This window comes from Monodelphis domestica, chromosome 5 (assembly GCF_027887165.1).
Source record: "Monodelphis domestica isolate mMonDom1 chromosome 5, mMonDom1.pri, whole genome shotgun sequence".
In the NCBI taxonomy this organism is placed as follows: Eukaryota; Metazoa; Chordata; class Mammalia; order Didelphimorphia; family Didelphidae; genus Monodelphis; species Monodelphis domestica.
Window position 1 is genome coordinate 260,042,439 of NC_077231.1, and position 19,963 is coordinate 260,062,401.

Consider the following 19,963-nt stretch of genomic DNA (forward strand, 5'->3'; position numbering starts at 1 on the left):
TTCCATAACTACTACACAAATATGCTATCATGGGAAATGCAAATATTATGGGCAATAGCAAAATATAAATTCAAGTGCCTAATGACTCACATTGATCATTTATTAATTACTTCCCAGCTCTAGGTCAATTTCCTGGATCCCCAATTTAGAAAGTTCCAATTAAAAAAAAAACAGTCTTAGGAAAAAATATTATGTTTGTTTTTCTTCCATGATTATGCAGTAAACTATGCAAAGCCCTTTCCTTCCCATTTGATTAACTAACAAATGACAATGATAGCCAAATGCTTCCTGTAGGCATGACATACAAAGAGTTGGAAGAAGAAGACAAATTATATAGGCATCATCTCGAAGCCAGAAACAAATTTAAATAGAAACCCCAAAGTTCTTAATGGTTCCTTTACAACTGGGAAAGCAATGTATAGAAAATGTTTTCCTTTGCTGAAATACTTCACCAGATTTAGTCCCCTCTCCACTATCTTCCCTGACATCAGTCTACTAGTTTCTCTCTTGCTCTTCTTGCTCAGTTATGACAGTGGACACCAGTGAGATACAATGAAATGTACCAGCCAATTTTGAAATCATCCCTAGTCAAACTGGGCAAATCCAGACAAGAAAACTAAAGGAGCAGGAAGTTTGTACTTGCTATGGTTCTCAAAGATGGCAAGTAGGAGAACAGGGCTGGGAACCTAGACCTTCTGACTCCAAGTCCACTGTACCACCCTGTCACACAAGAGACATCAGAAATGAACTGCTTCATCCTGGAGTACAGAACTGGGAGCAGGGGGTAGAAGTCACAAAGACATAAATTAATAATTAGTGTCAGAGGAAAACAACTTCCTAATGATGAGAGCTATTCAAAAGTAGAATGGACTGTTAAGAAGAAACAGGCTCCCCTTCACATGAGACCCCCAAGCAGAGGTTACATGATATTTTCCTGTATATTCTCTTTTATAATTAATAACAATAATGATAATAGCTGGCATTTACATAGCACATTAATGTTTGTGAAGCACACTATATATATATATATATATATATGTTATCTACTCTGATCCCCAAAATAACCCTATGAGGTAAGTGATATTTTTACCCCCATTTCATAGTTGGGAAAATAAAACTAAGAAAGTTCAAGGGGCTTGCCCTGGGTCATGTCTCTGTTAAGGGTCTAAAGCAGTATTTGAATTCAGGTCTTCCTGACTCCAAGTCCAGTTCTCTTACCCACTGTACTTCATTGATGCCTCTCTTCCTATCCTCCAAGTCGTTGGCCATTACAAGGTTTCAGAGAAGCCAAAAAGAGTTTCCCATCAAGAAAAAGCTGAGAATTCCTGATGTGAAGAGGAACATGAAGTCCACTTTACCTTGTAGGCATTGAATGAACCTCACCTTATTCTAGTCTGAAGATGGTAGAAATTAGACATAAATTTCATCAAATAGGATTTATAAAGCTCTCTATTTAAGGAGATTTAGGGGGTGGGGGAGAGTAAAACTGCTCTTGAATATACCACATATTCATTCAGACCAAAAAAATGACAAAGTATTCAATAATGGGGAAAGTGGAATAATCACTAGTCAGACTCTAGTCACCCACTCAAAACTCTTTACACCTTTTGTACCTGATGCATCTACCACAAATGGAAAACAATAGAAACTCAAACACAGAGCTAAATTGTTACAGCTCATGTGGAGTTTTTCTCATTGGATTGGGAAATAAAGGTCGCTGACTATGGTATTTATGATAATACGTTTTCCCTCGGAAGAATCAAGATGATTATTTTTAATTGGCTTGCTATTCATTTTTTAATTAGAGCTGCTTGCACCCAGTTATATGAAGTAAAATCTAAGGCACATTAAATTAGAGTGGAAAATCTGAATGTGTGAGATCGTTTGCAGATAAAACAAAAGGCAACATTCTTCAGGTACCTAGGTCATACTGCATCTTCCTCAACATGATTTTCTCCAAGGACAAGGAGTGACAGGTTAATGGAAAACCTATTCAGATTTCAGAAGCAACTTAGCCTGTCCTTTCTAATTGTTTTTGGCATGTCTATGAAATCACCAATCATAAAAGGCACTCTAAGACATGAGGATAATAATAAGCATGAATAAGATTCAAACATGAATGTAAAATATCACAGACAGTTTTCACAACATTGTAACAGGATTAGAGAGCACCAAGTAGGTTCCAAACTCCCTACCAAATGTCAGTCACACACTAGTTGATGCCTGAAATTCGTTTAAAATATAAATGATTGGTATCTGACCTTTTCCTAAAGGAAAGTTTTGACAGCAGGGAAGATCCTGTAAACCAGCAATACCAGCACAAACCTGGTATCTGTGAAGGAGGGAAAAGAGAATGGTAAACAAGGTCATGGGGAAGTATGGCTTCCTTAGCTGCTAGCCAGTTGTCTTCCCTGTTTTCCCAATCTTAGTGAAACATTTCCTGTGTAGTCATTCTCTTTCAAAAGCAAATAAAAGATACACAAGACTACTATAAGAGAGGCAGAGAAAAACATCCCATGTGTCTTTGCCTCTTTCACACGGGCCTAATTTGGTCCCCAAATGTCAAGTGAAAACAATAAAGCTTAGGGAGTTCACATTCTACCAATTAAAAAAGAGAGAAGGCTTTGCTGTCCAGCCTTGCAACTGATCAGAGCACAATTTCAGCCCAATTAGCACAAAAAAAATTGGAAGACATTGCTTGAATAAATCCTAGTTGTTGGAAACTAAACACACAAATTGCTGCAGATATAGCCCAGTCAAAACAGACACGCTTCTCTTGGACGTTTTCTAGAGCCATTGCATTTAGATGTCTCTCAATTCCAGGACAAGGGAAAATGGTTCTTCTTCTCCATTCCCAATACAAATTCAAAATGAAAATCTCTAGCCTAATGATGCTATTTTGATTCTGTCTCCTGAAAGGTAAGACAAAATGAATGGAGGAAAGGTGATTGATGAGCCACTGTCAGTTACTTTTGAAATATCATGGTAAATGCAAGGAGTGTCATAGGATCAGAGAATGTCAAGTGTTGCATTATTGAGAGAGAAAAAAAGAGACAGGATTTGGGGTGGGAGTAGAAGAGAGAGATAGAAGAGAGATGAAAGAAAAAGAGATTGGAGGAAAGAAAGAGTTAGAAGAGAGAAGAGTGTGTGTGCATGTGACACAGAGAGAGACAGAGACAGACAAGAGATGAAAATTATAGACCAATGAGTTTTGATTTAACTCAAATAAAATAAAGCTCCAGAAAGAGCACCATTAAAAACAGGTCAAAATTCAATTTTATTTTTTGATAAAGGTACTAGACTAAATAGGGGAATACTATGTATACATTTGACCTAGACTTGAACAAAACATTTCATTGTCTCTTAAGTGACTTTTGCGGATGAGATGGAAAATGGCCAGATGATATTAAAATGAGATGGGTTTAGAACTGGAAGAAGGACCAAAGAATAATTCATTTTCAATTTGGAATGAGTGCTTATGGGCCTGTTCTTAGCCTCAAATTGTTAAATATTTTTATAATATCTTGAATAAAGAAAAATAAGTGCTGTTTAATACATTTATAAATGCCCCAAGCTAGATGGGTAGTTCATATATTGGATGAGAGAATTAGGATCTAAAATATCTAAAATATGATCTAAAAAATATCTCAACAGGCTGGAACACTGGACTAAATCTAGTAAGACATTATTTAATAAGACTAAATATGGACTCTTACAATTGGGTTCAAAAAATCAGCTTCACAAGTAAAACTGGATAGCAGTTAATCTGAAATGATGCAGGCATTTTAATGGAATTCAAACTTAAAATAAGTCAAAAGTATGACCTGGAAACCAAGACAACTAATAAGGATCTCAGGTTGTAAGGAGATTCATGTAGTATCCAGGATTACATACAGAGAGAATGCTGCTGCAATAAATTAATCATTCAACTAAGCATCAGTTATGTCAGACATCACAATAGGCTCTCTATTAAAAAATTAAATTTAAACACTCCTTGCCCTCAAGAATCTTACTGTTTTTTTCCTCTGTGTAGGTTATATATATTTATAGAAATATATTAAAAATATTTGTAAGGAAATGGGGAGCACAAACCTCTAAGGAAAATTTTTAAAAAGGTTCCATGTACAAAGCAGTATTTATGCGGAGTCTTATGGTCAGAAGGCGTTTGTATTATGTTTCATGTAACAATGGCTACCCTGGTCCCTACTTTCTAAAAGTCAGATGTATTACATTTAACCCTTCCCCAGGGTTCTCAAGTATTCTTAAAGAATTTAGAGAAGAAGGTAGATGGCTTATAGTGGATTGAGAGCCAAGTCTAGAGATGGGAGGTCCTGGGTTTAAATCTGGCCTGAGACACTTCCCAGCTGTGTGACCCTGGGCAAGTCACTTAACCCCCATTGCCTAGTCCTTACTGCTCTTCTGCCTGGGAACTAATACCAATAATGATTCTAAGATGGAAGGTAAGGGTTTAAAAAAAAGAATTTAGAGCTGTCTAGACTCTCAGCCAATGTCTCCAAACCCAACTGATGATATTCCCTTATTTTAGTAGAAGGTCCCTATACCCCAAGTTCCATTAAACTAATAATAATCAAATTCACTCCTGTAAAGGAATATTTACTTCAAAGTTATAATAACAAACATATCAATATGCTTTCCAACAAATAAGATATTATTTTCCCTACATGACCTCATAATCTGGGGAAGGAGAGGGAATTGGGTTCACAGCTTAGCTCAGTGTGTGTATGTGTGTGTGTGTGTGTGTGTGTGTGTGTGTGTGTGTGTGTGTGTATGGCAAAGTCCTAAATTCTATGTCCCAAAACCTCTGTGGCCTTGAGTCCCAAATAGTCTAACTTCTTGGGGCTTCTCTGCTGGGCTGACTGCTGCAACATCCAGCCTAGACTTCTGCCTCCAGGTTGCCATGGACACATAGGAAAGAGAATGCAGAAAAAGATAAAGAGTGAGACCAGTCTGGCAATTCTCAAAGATGCAGCTTGTTCTGACAATGCAGCCAATGAAAGAGGTTATTCCCACCCTCATGGTAGAGGAAAACAAGGATGTTCTCTCCCAGGAGTAGGGTGCCTCCATATTAGGTTATTTGGGTATGATGCAACACCTTTTATATTAGTTCTGGTTGCTACATTTTTAAAAGATATTGATAAGCTCTTCAACCCCTAGAGAAGAGAGATCAAAATGGTGAAGGCATCAAGATTATATGCGAGAAGATTCAGACAAAGAACCTGGAAATGTTTAGTGCAGAGAAGAAATTACTGAAGAGAGGCATAAGCAATGTCTCCAATTATGAAGTTGAAGAGGAATAAGACCAGTTTTTTGGGCTGCAAAGAAAGCAGAATTAGGAACAATGTGTGTCACTTGTGAAAAGCAGGATTATTAAGGTCAAGATAAGGAGAAACTTGGCTAACAAATAAAGCTCTCCAAGAGTGGACGGAACCTCTTTAGAAAACAGTGTAGTCCCCCTCATTAGAGGTCTTCAAGCAAAGGCCAAATGACCAGTTGGCATGTGTGTTGTAGACAGGATTCTTATTCAGACCCAAGTAGGTCTATTTGGTCTCTGAGTCTTCTCCAATTCTGAGGTTCTGTAGTTTATGAAAATAACAATTCCAAGTTCTTTTATTTAAAACTAGCCCCAAAACAAAATTGTTATTACTCAGTCATTTCAAACTCTTCCTGATCTTCTTGATAAAGATACTGGAGTGGTTTGACATTTTCTTTTCGAACTCATTTGGCATATGAGGAAACTGAGGCAAGCAGGGTGAAATGCCTTGCCCAATGTCACACAGCTACAGAGTATCTGAGATGAAATTTAAATTCAGGTTTTCCTGACTTCAGGCCAAGCCCAACACTCTATCTACTACCCTACTCAGCTACTGCTAGATTAGCATTGATCTATTAATATTAGAATAGCAAACTGCATCATTAAGAGCAAGTAATTATAAACACAAATAAAAAATTGTCATTAGCATACTTTAAAATGTTAAAAGGTAAAATTTAGTATAGAATCAGAGAACTGGAAAGGACCTTGGAGGTCATGTTGGCTGCCACCCTCATTTTATAGGTACCTTGGACAGGGAATTCATGACATCTGAGTTGCAGTATTATCTCTGAATTAGCCTTATGACTCTGGATAAGTCTTTGAAATTCTCTAGTCTTTAGTTTCTTCATCTGGAAGTAATGGTGCTGTACCAATTCTCTAAGATCCCTTCCTAATTCTGAAATTCTATGAAGCCTAACATGAGGAAACTGAGGTCCCAACATAATTAGTTATCATAACTGTAAATGTGAACAGGATAAAACCCCCATAAAATGGAAGAAAATAGCAGAATGGACTAAAAACCAGAATCCCACTGTATGTTGTCTACAAAAAAAAAATACATTTAAAACAGGGTGATACATATACAGAAAGGTAAAGGGCTGAAAAAAAATCTACTATGCTTCAGCTAAAGTGATTCTTTGTGAAGAAACTGGGGACCATAATAAAAATTGCACAGCAAGACTTCTATTGGAGTTTCAGCTCTGAGTCTCTTGATCACTCTAAGTTTAGTGTCTCTGGAGGTTTATGAGTGATACACCATGGTACATTGCCTTTCTGTATTTTTCTGGTATAGGCTGTAGAGCATGCCGAGATGCTCTCAGGTAGGTCTGATGAAGGTCCATGACACATGGCTTAAGACTTTCCAAAGTATATCCTGTTTTCTGGACCAATGACTCGGGCCAGCTCTTCCCAGTGACTGTGTAGAATGCTAGATGAAATGCAGCTCCTGCCGTAACTGATGGGAGATATTTCAGATAGGGGTCTGTATCAACTAAACACAACTCTCCCAGAAACATTGATAAACTTTCCACTTCAGAATTGGGCTGCTGTTGATGAAGTAAATACTGAGTGAGAAACTGATTGATTGTTGGTACCGAAAAGGTACCAACTGGTCAAAAGCCAGCACTTGCAGCATCCTGCGCTTCATTTCTGAGATCTGATTTTTAGTATATGGGCCAGCTATGAGGTAAATAAGCTCTACTATTCTGAGTGGGTAGGCTTCTTCAAACTTTGTGGCAAGGTGCAAGGCAGCAATGCTAAGCAGCTGAAGCATCTCATGCGACACTGGCTCTAAAGAGAGGTACTATCTAAATAGTTCACAGCCAAGTACAGAGTCTCATTTTAGAGCCTGAGAAATTGCCCTGCTACCACGAGCCAATTCAATAAGAGAACCCTCTTGTTGTTGTCAATGTTGTCAATGTCAAAGTTGTCAATGATGCCTGGCTGATTCTTCATGTAATCCACATTCAGTTTATATTTAACCTCCATTTCCCTCAGGTAAAGATAGATGTCTTCTGCGTAGTCAGAGACTTCCATGATATTTGGTAGTTTGGGGGAGGCTGAGTTGGCAGGGGGAGCAGTGGGTTGGTTAGGAGGGTTAGTGTCCAGAGCAGGGTGGGACAGAGATTCTGATAATGTTCTTAACTCTCTTTTAATGCTTCTCATAAAAGCTACAATCTCCCCCTGATTTTCCTCTATAAGCTCAAGCTGAGTATTTAGTTCTGCATTTTGTTGAATAATAGAAGGAGCAATTGGTTGGGTTGACTGAGAAGTGGGTTTTGTAAGGAAACACAATATTACAGCTATAACAATCAAAATCCCAAGGGGGAGTAGCATGTCGATTATACTTTGCCATAAGCTCCATGGCATGAGCAAATTCAGAGAGGCAACAAATATGAATTTTGCAAGTTTGGTCATGGAGCTGATGAGCCAGTTGTTAAGTATGTTGTGAACTGTCTGTAGCCACATATTTATAAAGTAACCACTTTGGGAGTAGGACAAGGCCAAAGCTTTCTCCAGATGTCCCTTAATCCTAATTTAGGCAGTTGTTCCCTAAAGGAAAAGATATTTAGAAACAGCTCTCCTATCCAGGACCTTAGGACCCTGTTGCTAAGATTTAAAACAGTTGTATTCTATTTAATTTAAGGAGAATCCAAATGTTTTTTACTCACCCACTCTTGCAGCTGTGTTTTGAAGCCAAGTTAGCATGTTTAAAAGGACTGACTAACAGAAGCAAGTAATAAAGAGAGAAAGGAAAGAGATTTCACAGAAATTTTGAGGGTTTTAGTCACAATCTTTGTGGTCAGCCAAACTGTAAAGATAATTTTTAGTGTCTTGATTTAAATCAAAAATAAGTGGTCACCATGGGAAAATTCCCAAATATGAAAAATACTCAAGTCAACTGTGTTTTATGGAGATTTTAATTAATACAAATGAAGGAATTAAGGGAAGAGGAGAGAGAGAGAAAGAGAGAGGAAGAGAGAGAGAAAGGAAGAGCAAGTAAGTCTTTATCACTCACCACAAGACTGTCTCCAAGCTGGGTTCTTCCACTCCAAACTGAAATTAGCCTCCAAACTGAATTCCAATTGTAACTGAATTCAATTGCCCTGAACTTGTTCCTTCCCTTCCTTTTAAAGAGATTTTTCTCTTATGTCACCTCCCCTAAATTTTCACGTCTACCAATTACAGTAGACGCTTTTCCCTAGGACTGCCCATTCTTAGTTCACACCATTCTTTAGTTCTCACCTTCTCTGGGTAGACTAAAACTTCACACCTCTTTTGTTAAGCTTGCCTTTTGTAACTTGCTTGACCCTTTGGTGATTAATTTAACCTTTATAGGTACTTAACACCCTTTTGTATTCGATCTAAAAATAGACCTAGCTTAAGATTCTAGCTTTACTATAAGTATGAGTTAGGGACATTCATTGTTCCATCAGGAGTTTACAGCTTTATCTTACCCTAAGGCTCTGTCTGAGCAGGGTGGAGTAATTTTAAAGTTCTCAATACATTCCTGACCAAGTACCTCCATTGTAGAGAATGGGGAATAGCTTAATCAAATCTTCTAAGGTATAGTCTGAACAATTTTAAGATTAACAACCTCCCTTTTGTCTTGGAACCAATACCTGATATCAGTTCTAAGACAGAAGATTTGGTTTTTTTTTTATACTACTACTACTATCAAAATAACTATACAATAATTTCATATACAACCTGAAGTTGCATCCTAGAAACCCTGCTCTAAATGAACTTATTAATATGCATTCCCTTTGAAGTTGTAAGTTCTAATACCTTCCAAACTTTCAAATACCCTTTATACAAGAATATTATGCCATTATTTTCCCTTTATGGGCCTTCAAAATCCAGTTGAGTGCATCTGTTGAGATCTTTTCACAAAGTCTAACTGCCAGCCAAAGTTGCCTGTTTGCTGTTTCCCCATTTGACATTCCATCTCTTGCCTTCATGCCTTTGCCTGCCCTCCCTCTCTGATAAAGTCTCCCTTTTCATCTCCAGTTTTTAGAATCCTTAGCTTAGTTCACGATCTTCCTTAAAGTCCCTCTTGAACCCTCATCCTATTCTTAATACTCTCTCCCTCTACAGAAAGAATAATCCTTGGCATTACTCTGCAAATACTATTGGCATGCTGTGCCATCCCCCAGTAGATAGTAGTAAGCTCTTTGAAGACAGTGACTGGATTTTGGTTTTGCTTTGGGTCGCTTGTTTTATATTTTGTTTGTATTTTCAGTACCTAACACAGTGCCTGGCACATAGTAGGTGTTTGTTGAATTGAATAATTATATGTAAAACAGAGTTATGAGTTAACTAAAGGGTGGAAGAATTCAAGGACCTCAGATGGAAAATAATTTGATGAAATGTAATACTTGCCCACTACTTCAAAGGCAAAACCATGTTCAAAATGTTCTAACACTTACAGTTCTACTTAAATTACAAACTACCCCCTCCTTCTCTCTCAAACCCAAGAAGGGAAAACAATCATGAATCAAAACCTTCCCTGGATGAATGAGAGCAAAGGAGACTTGGTAAAACTACCAAGAAATAAGAAGTGGAGAGCTAATGCTTTCAATCTTCAAGGAAAAGCACCAAAGAATGGAGTTTAATTTTTGTATAATGCTGTCAGTTTAGAGAGCTCTGAAGCCAGCCAAAAGTTGTAGCTAAGCAACATGGCTCACTATTGTCCTCCAAAGTGGGCTGCAAAGCCTCAGAAGCCTTACCTCCCACAGAAAGCTTTGACAAGCCTCCACCATATTTGATATAATTGTGGTTGAGGGAGTGCCAGATTAGATCTGATTCGCTGTCATAATGGGACTTTTCCCACATAAACTAATGATGCAAAGTTATATTTAGCAGCAGCAACAAAAAAAAAATTACCCTCAAGCATTCAGAGTATTTTTTGATTGCTTCTCATACTCAGAATTGGAAAAGTAGCTATTTTTCAGCAACTGGCTACAACAAAAGCTAAGGTTTGCTAGATGCTTTTTTCCTGACTGGTTGCATTAGGGATTTAGGTCCATTTTCCAAATCTGTTTACAGACTTCATATTTCTTTGGATGCATTTCTTCTCCAAAACTCTCCTGCTCTTTTTAGCTCAACATTTTCATAGCATGTCCAGGAGGGAAGGGCCACAAGACAATTATATTCTTTCTATCCATGACAGTCTATGGGACAATTCTACGTCTCTGGAAGTATCTCAATCCTCAGATTTATAGGCCTTACATTTTAAGACTTCTTATTGATGCCAACTTTCACACAAATAGAAGAATGAAAAGGCAGCATCCCCTAAAGTAAATGTAAGCATCTTGTGCCATACACTAACCAAAAAAATTTAATCCATGCTCCGAGGATTGACAAAAAGAAAAACATTCAATCTCTGCCAATATATTTAAAGGAAAATATCTCTCTGGACCTAGTTTGGAGATAAAGTCAGCAGTATTTAAAAAATCCCTGAAGACTAACTACATCCAGTTCTATTTATACCTTAAACTCCCTTTTACAATCAATTTTTTTCTAAGTTTCTTCTTGAATTCTCTGACTCCAACTGGTTGGGGGCAGGTTGCCTATTTTCACTCCTGAAAGTGTCTATGGAAGACCAGTTAGTCCTCTAGCACCCTGTTGGGAGATAAAGAGGGAAGAAATTTTTAAAAAACCCAATAATTAGAGTTTTGCCCTTAGGATGCTTACAATCTGGTCTAGAATGTTAGAAAATAGGAAGCAATATAAGCTAATATAAAGTACTCAACTATTATGTATGTGTTTATGATATGTTTTCATAATACTACTTCCATGTACTTTTCCTCCACTCTATCTGATTATTTTCCATGTCCACTAGAATTAAGAAGAATAGGGATAGGCAATCTATAGAAGATATAGTCTTAGTTGAAACTTGAAGAAAGCTAGGAGAGAGATAGAGAGAAAAATCCAGGCAGAGAAAAGACCTGGAGCTAAAGGATGGAATAACTTGTTCCTGAAACAACATGGAGGCCAGAGTCACCAGTTCAAAATGAACATGATAGGCAGTAAGGTATACGATAGTAAAGAAAAATGAGGACTTAGAAGAGGTCATTAGATTTGGGAAAGAGACCATTAGTAACTTCGAAGAGAGAAGTTTTAGTGGAATGATGAAACTGTAAGCCAAATTCTGGAGGGTTAAGGAGAGAGCTGAGTGGAAAGAAAATGAAGGCAACCTATTTAAGATGGCCTTTTCAAGGAATTTAGGCACAAAAGGCAAAAGCTATATAGAACAACAGTTATTAAGGACAGTAGGATCAAATGAGGGTTTGGGGGAAAAGGAAGACATGGGTATATTTGAGGCAGTAAGGAAGGATGGAGCACACAGAGAGACTGAAGTTAAGTGATAAAGCAATGATGACAAAGGAGGCAGTCTGTTCAAGGGTAAAAATTGGATAGGATGGAATGGGCTCAGTTGTACTGGTAAAAGAGTTTATCGTGGTAAGGAATAAGACCTTTTCAAATGAGACAAAAGTAAAGGAGTACATAGTGACAGAAGGTATCTGAGTAATATAAGAGAAGAGAGAATTGGCCTTAATGGAGCAGTAGCTATAAGAGATTTTAGGAGGGAGAACTAGGTTTGAAAGAGCCACTGCTGAACATGGGATAGCGAGCTGATAAATAAGGAAGAGAAGGATTGCCTAGAAGCACTTGGGAGCTCAACTGAAGTTGTCTAACTTGTAGTGAAACCAGTCAAAATTCAACAGCACATATGTAGGAGCATATAGTGGCAGACAGTCAGATTCACCTAAAGCTAAGGCTTGGCAGAGTACAATGGTCAATAGGATATGGGGGGTAGGGATTCATTAGAAGGTGACAATGTGTAGGGCTGATCTGGCTCACTAAGGAGTCAAGATGGAAAAAGAGGAGAGTGATGAATGCAAGGATCATGAACTAGGAGTGAAAACTGAGTGGCTGAGATACAGGATTATTCTAACTCCTCTGTCTAGAACAATGAACCAAGAGTTAATGAGTAAATGTGCAGCCAGAACTGGAAAGGGTAGCTAGGAAGACTGTGTCATCCTGGAAGAACCATATTTCAATAATAGCTAGTAAATAAGAAAGTAGGAGAGGAAAAGATTTAAGATGAAAAGAAGTGTTATCTCTATGAAAAAGGTATTCCAAAGAACACAATGGAAAGGGTGAGAAGTATTTGGTTGGGACTTTGGGGTAGGAGAGCTGAAGAGGATGAGAATAAGAAATCAAGTGGCAGGGGATAAACCATGCCCTAAGCGTGAGTGTTCCCTAAAGCTCTGAACCATGACTTCATCTTCCTCAACATCCTGTATCTAGTGATCTCAAAAGTTCCCATAGATTTACTTACCAAATCTATGAAGGTGACTCCTAAATCTATATTTCCAACAATAATCTTTCTTCTGAATTCTACTCCCAACATCACCAAGATGACAGATGATGATGGGAAAGATAATGAGTTCTGATTTGCCAGATAATCTATAAACATTGAAATACCCACTCTTTGCCAGGCACTGTGCTAAGTGCTGAATGTGTGTTTGAAATACCTATAAAATAGCCAGATAGAGATACAATCTGGGCATTCAGGAAAATATGAAATCACTATTGACTAGGATGATCCAGAAAGATTCCAAAGGACAACTCTTGCCAGAAGGAACAATGTAAGTTAGTGGGGAAAGGTAATAGAGTCCTTTAAAAAATGCCCCATCTGGGGAAGGAATAGGGACCCAATCTTTGAATTCATAAGCAATGGTAGCTCCCTTTACCAATATAGTGTGACACCTCCTCTGCAATTTATAATCTAAGAGACATGCCTTGGGAATTGAGAGACTAAGGAACATACCAAGGGTCCAACAGCCAGGATATATCAGGAGGAAGTATCTAAACTCAAGGTCTTCCTGGCTCAATGCCAGCCCTCTATGAATTGTATCAAGATTTCTCCTACAAAATGAATTGTTTACATATTGAGAATGACACCCTTTCCCTCATAAAAGAATAGCCATACATTCCAGTTTTTAGAGCATTTTCCTGGCACCCTCACATCCTCCCCTGTGACACCAACACCTGACCTCCTCCAATTAATCAAATCATACCAATGCCAGCTAACAAAGAAATTAATTAGGAAATCTATCTGTAAAGCATCTGTAGAATCCTAGGAGCCAAGACTAGCTTTTCTCATTCATCTAGTAATGGGTATCCCAATTTAACAAGAAAATTACAGCCTAAATTTAAGATATCATTGTTCCTCTTTTTTTTTACTCTGCATCCCCATTACCAAAAAGCAAGCCCCTAAAATATAAAAATTCTGTGCAATTCACAGACTGATTCATACTGATTATCTTGGCAAAAAGCATCTTCCTATGACACCAGTCTTCTAAGTGAATCTTCATGACAACAATAAGAGGAATGATTATGATAATGATGATAACACCCAAACTTCACTTATGACAAGTTTATAATACAATCAGTTCCAAAGGTAGAGCTGACATTTAAAGATGGCTGCAATGTTCTTGAGACCTCATTTAAACTGTCGGGATTTCAAAGGACCCCATTTTTCTTGCCATCATTTTCTTATGACTCATCCCAATGTGAGCACTGACATCATGAATCTCAAAGTCTTGTGTTTATTGCTAAATAACCTTTTTCTAAGTACCAGTTACATGGCAACCAATACCTTTTGTCCTCAAAATTGCCACACACCCTACTCAATCCTTAAAAACATATGAAAAGAAAAATAGAATAGAAATCATTTCAGAGATGACTATTTTTTAAAATAAAAAACAAAAGAAAACCAAGTGATAAATTAGGGAGCTCTTGGACCACCAAAATAGCAAAATCGTTACTTCTATTTGGACTGTTGCGACATACTCCTAGAAGCTTTCTTCTTGCTCCAATCTACTTAATATGCCCTCTATAGATTAATGTAGACTATATAGATAGATTTGGTCATGTCATTTCTCAACTCAAAAATTTCTCAATTGCCAAGCACACATAAACACCTTAAAATAATCTATGTATGCCACAATCAGATACTATCATGCCTTTTCAGCCTTATTCCATATACCACTCTATCATATACTCTACTCAGGCTGAAATGGAATTCTTTGTTCCCTAAACACATCCTGATGTCTTTTTTTTTTAACCCTTATCTTCCATCATAGAATCAATGCTATATATTGGTTCTAAGACAGAAGAGTGGTAAGGGCTAAGCAATGGGGATTAAGTGACTTGCTCAGAGTCACACAACTAGGAAATGTCTCAGGTCAAATTTGAACCCAAAACCTCCACTCTTTAGGCCTGGCTCTCAATCCACAGAGCCATGATAGCTGCCCCCATTCTTCACTTACCAAACCATATGTCTTGGCTCACAATATTCCCCAGGCCTCAGTTTTTTTCTCCTATTTCTATTCATTTATTGAATTCCTCATGCCTGGAATGGAACTCTCTCCACATGTTCATTCAATTCAAAAGGCACTTCCTCCAAGGAAACCTCCCTTTGCCACTTCCCCAAGTTAATATTGTCTTTTATTTATTCAGACCTCACACAGAACTTCTTCTTGTGCCTCTTTCCAAGGAAACCTCTTGAGAAGATATCATTCTTTAAGGAACTTGGAACTTTAAAGATCCTTAAAGAAGATCAAGTCCAGTCCTCCTGAGCCTCCCTACTTTTAGTTCCCCTCCCTCTCTCCCCTCTACAATCTTTATATTACTGCTAAAGAAACATTATGCAGGTCTGATTGAGTCACTTCCCTAATCAAAGACAATTTTTGGGATTCTCTTCTTTATAGATGAAGAAACCAAGCTCTGGATAGGTTAAGCCACATAGAGGATCAATGGTAAGTGGAGATTTGAAAACAGATCTTTGAAAGCAACTCCAGCATTCTTTCTACTGTAAAACATTGCTTTCCTTTGCTTTTGTCAGTCTTTTATTGTTGTTTAGGCATTTAAATCATATCCAACTCCTTGTGCCCTCATTCGGGGCTTTGTTGGCAAAGATACTAGAGTGGTTTGCCATTTCCTTCCCTGGCTCATTTTACAGAAGAGGAACTGAGACAGAGTTAAGTAACTTGTCCAGGGTCACAGCTAGTGTCTGAGGCCAAATTTGAACTCAAGAATATGAGTCTTTATTTCAGGACTGGCACTCTATCCACTGTGCCCCCTAGCTGCCCCTGCCAAAGTCCTAGTGTCTAAAGGGTCTACCTCCAGCTATGGATCAATTAATGTAAGCCACTACTGTGTGTAAGTTACATTAGATCCACCTTCTATAGTAGAGCTTAAAATCTCCCAGGCCTAATTTGAAATCTGTGGTTTAACTTTTCTCTAGGAAAAAAATGGCCTACTGATCATCTTTATTTCATTCATTCTTCCAATAATATAATGTTGAACATCTAGTCTACAAGACACCATGGAGGAATCAGTGATATAGGGCATTCCAAGCAGGTATTCTTTCTCCCTCCTCACAAAAGCTATGGTTACAGTAGCAGAAACAGAGAGAACATTCCAAGGAAATATCTATAAAGAAATATTGCATATGGGGAAAATACTGAATTAGGAGTTTAAAACCCAAGTCTGCTGACTGCCATCAGTATGACCTTGGGCAAGGTTCATGCCTTGACTTTGCTGCTCTTGTCCTCAGTTTTCTAGTCTCTAAATTGAGGGAATTAGGCTAAAGGATAAAAGATCTCTTCCAATTTAAGACTCCAATCAGATGAAATACCCAAGTCTCAGGTGAGAAGGGGGCAGCCAATGGTTTTAGTTCAGAACCTGTTGGTGGACTCCTAGAGCAGCTGCCAGATGCTTCTGCTGTCAAAAGCAACTAGAGCTTTCCTACAGATGATGATGAGTACATGGCATGGCCCCCAAAATGACTCAGATAGGTAAACTCAGAAGATTTAATAAACTCTCAAATTCTGTGTATGATCTTCAAGGAGAAACAGATTTGGTTGTTTCCAAAATCTCAATCGATGCTCTAATGCAACACGAATTGTCAAATAAATCACTTCATAGAGCTCAGACTATAGAAATCTGAGTTAGCAGAGATGCTGTTTCAGAGCACCATGTTCAGAAGGTTTTCTGACAGTCTCAAATCCATAGTAGGAGAGGATAGTAACCAAGAGATACCCAGCAGAGCAGTCACTAAATATTCATTCAAGTAGAGCCACTAAGTCTGAGCCAGAATTAGACTTTCATATCATGGCTCCTCCAGATGCTTTTCACACAAACTGATGTCTACATCTGCCCTCTCAAATTACATCCCATGGGCTGTTATTAGCTCTACTTTCTAGACCTGCAAGGGGGTCCAAGCCCAGAGAAGAGAAGCAGCTCAGTGAAGGGAAGCTCCTCTTGACGGAAGCCCTCCCCTAAGCATAAGCAGCAGCTACTGTGTGCAGACAGCCTGCAAGGTCCAGTGATGGGCAGAATTTCATAAACTGAAATCTTAGACCTAAGTGCAAGCCTTCAGGAAGTCCTGCACTTTTCTCTTTCCTGGGACAAGCTCTGGACAGTCAAAACAATCACTCAAATGGAGCCACTTCGCGTCATAGCACCTTCTTCAATAGTGCCTGGCATAAACGAGACTTGGTAACGTTAAATGCCTCATACAGTGTTATAAAGCCAATACATAGGAAATTGTGAATTTGAACAAATCTCTGTTCTGCCCTTTCTCTGTGACACTACACTGCCTTTGCAAATTACCCCATTCACTCCATCACCAGAACCTAGAACCAAGGACGCTTGGTTCTTGACCACAGCTCCAATTGTATTAACCACTTCGTTTATTTCCTTTCCTTTTTTTCCCCTTAGTGATCTTTCTTTGTCATTTTATTTTTCAACTAATAGTATTTCATCAAAAAGCATGAAAGTGAAAAACTCATTTTCAGGTTCAATCCAAAGGTTACATTTCAACATATATATACATCAATAAAATGTGTTGAAAAGAAAGCAAAAGGAGTGCCATCTATTTAAACTTTTACCTATCAGCTTCTAGATGCAGCTAGCAGGAAGAGTAGAGAATGCAATGGACCTGGAGCCAAGAAGACCTGAGTTCAAATCCAGTCTCAGACATTTACTAGCTGTGTGGCCTGGGGCAAGTCATGTAATTGCTATTTTCCTCAGTTTCCTTTTCTGTAAAATGAATGTAATAAGGGCCACATGATATCATATTTATTAAAGCACTTCACATAGTGCCCAGTACACATTAGGTATTTTGGTTATTTAGGTAATTAGGTATTAGGTTAAATGCTCGTTTCCTTCCTTGACATCAATGTGGTTTAATTTAGCAAACATTTCCTAAATGCCTACTATATGTTATCACTGGCAGGATTCACTGAGCAGTTAGTGTGGGTGGTAGTGAATATAGACTAAACCTCTCCATTAATTTTTTGCCCTGCCCTCATCATGAGCTCCTAGAGAGTCCAGTCTACCCTCCTTCCATCCTGCTTTTTGACTGTCTATTCCAACATTTCCTCCCCTTCTTTCTCTCTATAAGCCACCTATACCTTAAGATTAAAAACTCCAGCTTATAGGTAAAAGCACCATTTATTTTTAATCCAAAAGAGAGGAACAAGTTGTTCCTTTCTCTTTATCTACCTCCCTCTCCTCCAACACCCATAACAGTTTCAAATATTTCTTGCATTATCATTTGGGGAGAGACAATATGGCATAATGGGCAGACTGCTGTAGTTGGAGTCAGGAAGTATGAGGTTCAAATCCCACCTCTGACAATTATTAACTGTGTTAACATAAGCAAGTCACTTACTTTCCTAAGACTTTAACTTAGAGATGGGTTCCTGCTAGACCTATCATTTTGCCACCTCACAGGATAAAAGCTATCACCACTTCCCAGTAATTGCTTTTTTGTGATGAATCTCCCACTCCCCCCATGCCCCAGGACTTCAACTCAAGCACATAAATGTCCTGTGAGTAAGCTAACATTTCTGGATCCCAAGACTCACTTATTTTTTTTAATTTGGAAATTTTTAATTAATTAATTTAGAATATTTTTCCATGGTTACAAGATTCATGTTCTTTTCCTCCCCTTCCCCTACCCCCTTCTGTAGTTGACACACAATTCCACTGGGTTTTACATGTGTCATTGATCAATACCTATTTCCACATTATTGATATTTGCACTAGGGTGACTGTTTAGAGTCTACATCCCCAAATCATATCCCTATCGATTCATGTGATCGAGCAGTTGTTTTTCTTTTGCATTTCTGCTCCCACAGTTCTTTCACTGGATGTGGATAGCATTTTTCTCTTAAGTCCCTCAGAAATGTCCTGGATCACTGCATGGCTCCTATTAGAGAAGTCTATTACATTTGATTGTACCACAGTGTATCGGTCTCTGTGTACAATGTTCTCCTGGTTCTGCTCCTTTCACTCTACATCAATTCCTGGAGGTCATTCCAGTTCACATGGAGTTCCTCCAGTTCATCATTCCTTTGAGCACAATAGTGTTCCATCACCAACAGATTTTGTTCAGCCATTTCCCAGTTGAAGGACATTCCTTCATTTTCCAGTTTTTTGCCACCACAAAGAGCACAGCTATAAATTTTTTTGTACAAGTTAAGATTCACTTTAAACAACAAACCAAGGAAACATCTGGACAGAGCTCCTTATTGTCATTTCTGGTATAAGAAGCTAGAGGAGAGAAATAGTTTCTTATCTATTATCATATTTCTCTTAGAAAGAGAGCAGGAAGGAGGATTAGATGTTTAAATCATATTTATATGGTATTTTAAAGATGAAAAAGTATTCCTAAGGAACATTCCCTGAGATAGGCAATACAGCACAATATTATTATCCTGATTTTATGGAGGAATAAAATTAAAGCTAAATTCATTTCCCATTAATCTAATGTCAGAACCAGAATTCCAACCTCAATCTCCTGTCTCCCAAATCTTTTTCCTAATACCACATGGGTTGAAAAGAATGAGAATTGCTTTGTACCTTATCTCTAAAATAAAATTAATGTGGTGATTTTACTCTTTTTTTTTTTAATCCTTACCTCCTGTCTTGGAATCAATACTAAGTATTGGTTCTAAGACAGAAAAGTGGTAAGGGCTAGGCAATGGGAGTTAAGTGACTTGCACATAGTCATGCAGCTAGGAAGTGTCTGAGATCAGATTTGAATCCAGGACCTCCAGTCTCTGGCCTAAATCTCAATCCAATGAACCATCTAGCTGCCTTGGGGGGTAAGGGGAAGTATTTTATTCTTGTATTACATTTAAGCATGTCACAGAAAGTCAATTGATACATTTGAAAATTCTGGGTTTCTTACTCAAGACAATGACAAGCAATGTGAGGAACTTGAACTTTTCATAGTCATGGAAATATACTTTTGATGCCCACCCAAACAAAAGGATGGTCAAATTTGAAGAGTTGGATGTGCAAGCCAGCCTCGAACCCCAACTCTGGAAAGAGGACACAGAATGAAAACTTAACTCTTTCTCTCTATGGGACATGACAAATAGATGGTAAGGTTTCTGAAGAGCAAGAGTTCTGTCTTCTTTATCTTTGTGTCCCCCCCCCTTCCCCCCCCCCTGTAGCATGGAATCTTATAAAAAGTAAATGCTACATTTGTGGAAATGAAGAAGGAAATTGAAACTCTGCATTTCTGTATAAATTGAAAGGCTC

The 19,963-nt window shown here is 38.1% G+C and overlaps 1 protein-coding gene and 1 pseudogene across 1 annotated transcript in view; both read right to left on the reverse strand.

The window, feature by feature from the left end:
* The window catches only part of GPR158 (G protein-coupled receptor 158), a 457,745-nt gene that overhangs the window by 384,071 nt on the left and 53,711 nt on the right, over positions 1-19,963 (reverse strand). The window lies entirely within an intron of this gene.
* On the reverse strand, positions 6,351-9,900 carry LOC130454636 (cyclin-A2-like; annotated as a pseudogene).